Genomic DNA, 4,882 nt, shown 5'->3' with positions numbered 1-4,882 from the left:
AGGAAGAGAAGAGAAGAAGAAGAAGAAGAGAAGAAGAAGAAGAAGAAGAAGAAGAAGAAGAAGAAGAAGAAGAAGAAGAAGAAGAAGAAGAAGAGAAGAAGAAGAAGAAGAAGAAGAAGAAGAAGAAGAAGAAGAAGAAGAAGAAGAAGAAGAAGAAGAAGAAGAAGAAGAATGGGACTCAGGGCTGGGACTCCGTGCACAGAGCTAAGACGCACTCGTGGGAGTGCATAACATCTGTTATCTTAGCTTCCAGAATGTGAGGTGGGAAGTTCAGAAGTTCTAAGTCAACGTGAATTCAACACCAGTCTGTGCTACATGAGATTCTTTATAAAACAAACGGAAAAAAACCAAAAAACTCTGAGATTTGACTTGGTGCAAGACTTGTCCTGTGTTGGGGATCGGCTGATAATGGCTACTCCGAGTGCTCATCCACATTTCTCCCAGCCCTCTTAGCCAAGGACACAAATCCCAAGCGTGAAATCCCTGCTCCCCATTTCCTCCTCGTCCAGAGCCTCAAGGCAACCAACTCACACAGGGTCTCCCGCTCCCATCTAGCACCGAAGGCAGCTCCGACTACCCCACGGTGAGCTTTCAGCCATTTGTTAAATCCACTTCGTTCCTCCTACTCTTGGCTCACAAGAGACCCCCCCCAATCCCACCCCTGCCGCGGGACAAGTCCAAGGTGGAAAAGCCCAATCCCAAACCATCTTTCACCGCCTACACTAAGAGATGGGGCTGCAATCCTCAGAACCAACTGCTGGAGTTTGCCGGGACCTAGGACCTTTGTACTTCACTGTGTCTGTTGCTCAACACCTTCTGGTGATGGAGCCCAGGTCCAAGCCCATAAAAGTCCTCAACCCCTCACTAGGGATTCTAGGCGGGGCTCCACCTCTGACCACGCCCCCAGCCCCCTCACTGGGGGATTCTAGGTGGGGCTCCGCCTCTGACCACGCCTCCAGCCCCCTCACTGGGGGATTCTAGGCGGGGCTCCGCCTCTGACCACGCCTCCAGCCCCTCACTGGGGGATTCTAGGCAGGGTATCCATGAGGTATCCCCCTGCCTTCTTTTTTAGCTTTTCAGACAGAAAGTTTTCCAGGGCGCCCTGAACTTGCAATCCTTCTGCCTCAGTTTCCCCAGTAGTGGCAATGATGGACCTGTGGAGGCCCAGCTTTCCATCCTTCTATTCTGTCTGCCTGCCTCTCTGGGAATTCATCCTTGGTCCTGTTGCTTTATATGCCTGCAAAAGTGGCTATAGGTTCCAAGTTGTGAGCGCTATCCCAATGGCTGAGAGACAGGTTCTGTGGCAGGTGGACGGGTTCCCCCAGCACCCACAGCAGAACAAAGGGCACAGTCAGGAGGGCGGGGGTGGGCAGGCCGTGGGCCGCTCCAAAGGGGCCCTGGCTCCAGCCCCTGGCAGCTTGTCCTCATGCCAGGGCACACCCAAGCCTCAGGGCTGGGCAGAGGTGACAGCCGAGAGAGGACTCCCCACCGTCGGCTGTTCCACCCGGTGACTCAGCCCCAAGATGGGCCTCCTGGGGGAAGACAATGGTGGTTTGTGAGTGTCTAGAGAGCCTCCCTGCAGGTGTGTGGCCCCGGTGTGGGAGGGAGGTGAATGGGGGAGCCCTCAGAACCTCAGTCTCTTGCTCTGTACAATGGACTCACTTTTTGGAAAATACCTGACAGCTCCTGGTTGGAAAGAGTACATTCAGGACAGATGAAGGAGGGGGTTCTCTAGTGAGCCTTCTCGCTTTGGATGACAAGCCTAGAGATGCTGCAACCACCACGTTGCCACCAAACGTTGCCCGGTGAACCACATGCTGCATCCTCACATGGTGGGCAAACACTCAACTCCGTGGGTCCAGGGTTGAGCCACAGGAAAGGCCTAAGTTTCAAGGACAGAGATTCAATCCGGATACCCAAGTCCTTCAACAGGATCATAGAAGGACTGGCCAGGCAGAGACTTGTGGAGTGACACCTGTGTGCCCATGACTGCTCCCTCTCATTGTCCTTTTAGGTAAACTGAGTCTCAGAATGTACCAAGACCCTGCCCAAAGGCTCTGAGATATGGGGGAAGCAAAAAGGACCGGAAGTAAGGACCAGTTCCAAGGATAAAGGACTGGAGTGGTAGCTGGGGTGGTAGATCGCTTAGTTAGGATATATGAAGCGCTGCATTTCTTCCCACCACCACATAACCAAGTGTGGTAGCTACCATCTTAGTACTAGCTGGGAGGTGGGGGATGCCAACAGGAGTTCAGGGTCAACCTTGGCTACATAGGAAGTTGGAGGCCAGCCTGGGCTACATGAGACCTTTTTTCAACTCTCTACCCTTGCCAACTCCAAAAAATCAGAACCTAGAAGTGCGATTCACACCAGGCCCTTCCCGTGTGACGCTGGGGGCATGTCCTTGATCTCTGACTGGAGGTGGGGGAGAGAGAGCAGGCAGCTACACTAGGGATCCCCTTTGCTGTCTGACCTGGACACCCACTGTGCCATGCACCTTTCTGCTGTGTTCATTGGGCTGTGAGCCCCAGTGAGCTGTGAAGACTGAGCAGAGGCTAGGCACGAGGGACATATTGTCTCTACAACTCTCAGGGAGAGGCAGGGTCTCACTGGACAGCCTTAGCTGGCTGGCTTGCCACTTGCTTTATATAACCGGCTAGCCTCAAACTCAAAAAAGCTGCCTCCCAAGAGCTGGGATTAAAGGCATGGGCCACCGCACCTGGCCTCATTATGTGTTTTTCTTTTTTAAATTTATTTTATCATATATTATATCCCAATCTCAGTTTACCCTCTCACCTCTCAGTACCCCTCCTGCCCTCGTTGTTTCGTTGTTCTTCCTTCTTTTCTTTCTTTCTTTCTTTCTTTTGAGACAGTGATTCTTGGGTAGCCTTGGCTATCCTGGAACTTACTCTGTAGACCAGGATGGCCTTGAACTCAAAGAGATCTGCTTGCCTCTGTCTCCCCAGTGTTGGGATTAAAGTGCCGCCACCTCCTGGCATTTTTTATTATATGCACCACAAAACACCTATTTTCAAAAGACGGAAAAGTTGACCAATGTGGAGTTCCTTTAACAAGAGAGAGAAATGATCCATCGTTTCCTAGCCTCTCATTAAGGATCTGATATCCCATCCCGACTTTGATATACCCGCTCGAACACATAATACCCAGGGCCCATCCTAGAAACTCAAATAGAACCCACTTGACGTGGCGGCGCCGGCGGGCATAAGAACCCGAAAATAAAATCTCAAACCCCGCCCTTCCACCGCCTTCCCGTTGAGTTTCTCGCGGCCTCTTGCTCTGAGAATCCCGCCTCTGCTATAGGGCGGGAACGCAGATGATACTTCGCAATGAATGGTTTGAGTTCTGCCAATCTAACTTCTCCACCTTCCCATTGGTAATTTGTAGCGGTCCTTATCTTTCAATCTAATGGTCCTTCCCGCTTGCGTCAAGGACGCTTTGCTCAGTGCGTGTATACCGCCGCGTAGGAAGATAGTCCCTAAGTCTTTCCCTCGGTTTGATAGAGACTATCTCTGCCGGAAGTACTTTAGTATTAGATACGGGTTGATTCTTGGTGTCATGGTAATCTTTGTGGGTGTTTTGGCAGTGATTGTTGTGAGGTGGTGTATGTTACTGTCGCCTCAAGAGGTAGTGGAGGGATCTGCGGAGTGTATCCGGTCGGGGCGCGGCTGCAGCGATTTAGGGGAGGTGGCTTTCGGCGACAGTGGGCGTGCCCTCTTGGGGGCGTGGCTTCCGCGGGCGGCGCGGGGCGGGGTGGGGGGGCGGAACATGTCTCCCGCCGCAGGAAGATGAGGCAGCGCCGGCGGCTGCGGGCGTAGCGGGCCACCGCGGGCCACCGCCGCGCGCCGCCGCCTCTGCTACAGTCCCTTCCCGCGGGGCCTGCTCTGAGAGAAGCTCGAGAGAGGCCAGGCGACGCGAACGCGAGTGGGGAGGAGGAAGGACGCGCGACCCCGAGCCCTGCGCGCTCCCGCCGCCCACGCGCGACCCTCGGGGACGCGCCCGCCACCCTTTTGTCCCCGGGGTCCCCGAGGGCGGTGGGCAGCAGGGAGCCCCGGTGCACCCGGTGCATGCCCCCGCCCAGCAGGTGAGCGCACGCGGAGGGGCCCCGGACGCGCGCGTGGGGCTCACGGGGACGCGCGCACGGTGGGGACCCCCCCCCTGCTTAGTGCATGAGAAAAAAAAAGTTGCCTCTGGGTCTCTCTCGGGTCCGCGGGGAAGCTGGGGCTGGGGTGAGCCCCCGGGGGAGTGTGCACGCGTCCCCCTTGCACAGGGCCCCGGCCCCGGCGGCGCATTGTTCTCTGTCTTCAACTTTGCGCGCCTGGAGAGGGGGGCGACGTGGAGGGGACGCGCGCACTTGTGAGCAAACTTTGCCCAGGCCTCTTTTGTGACGGTTCTCTTTGGACAGTCACCCAACTTCATCAGATAGGAATTCTCCAACTCGTGGGGATCTTAGGGGAGGTGTTCCCTTTCCATCTGCCCTTAGAGAGGGGGTCCTCCTGATCGGAGCTGGAGTTTGGAGGGAAGAGAGAGGGCCACCTCCTCATTCCATTAGCTAGTGGTTCCACAACTCGTGGTTATCTTAGGGGAGGTGTCCCCTTACCACCCACCTCCACCTCTTCACTTGAGGTGTCCCCTTGATCCGAGTGGAGTTTGGAAGGGTGAGGATTATATCGCACTCCACAATCTAGGGTTCCCTAATTCTTGGGGATTTTGAGGGAGGTGTCCCTTTCTCACCCACCCCCACCCAGGGAAGTCTCCAAATCTCCATCCAAACTGGAGTTTGGAAGGAAGAGCGAACCCAATATCTTCACCTCGTTAACTTGGGGTTCCCCAACTCCTGGAGATCTTGGAAGAAACTCCCCCC

The 4,882-nt window shown here is 55.0% G+C and overlaps 1 protein-coding gene across 8 annotated transcripts in view; it reads left to right on the top strand.

The window, feature by feature from the left end:
- Positions 1-3,768: 3,768 nt before the first annotated feature.
- The window catches only part of Tcf3 (transcription factor 3), a 24,701-nt gene continuing 23,587 nt past the window's right edge, over positions 3,769-4,882 (top strand). For 7 of the 8 annotated variants that reach the window (XM_021173704.1, XM_021173700.2, XM_021173702.2 and 4 more), the window contains exon 1: positions 3,769-4,102. The gene's annotated coding sequence lies outside the window, so the exon portion shown is untranslated. The remainder of the gene's footprint in view (positions 4,103-4,882) is intronic. The other variant, XM_021173698.2, reaches the window with a different exon arrangement.

This window comes from Mus caroli, chromosome 10 (genome assembly GCF_900094665.2).
Source record: "Mus caroli chromosome 10, CAROLI_EIJ_v1.1, whole genome shotgun sequence".
NCBI classification, from domain to species: domain Eukaryota; kingdom Metazoa; phylum Chordata; class Mammalia; order Rodentia; family Muridae; genus Mus; species Mus caroli.
Note: the sequence above shows the minus strand (reverse complement) of the source record. Positions and strands in the feature narration are given on the sequence as shown.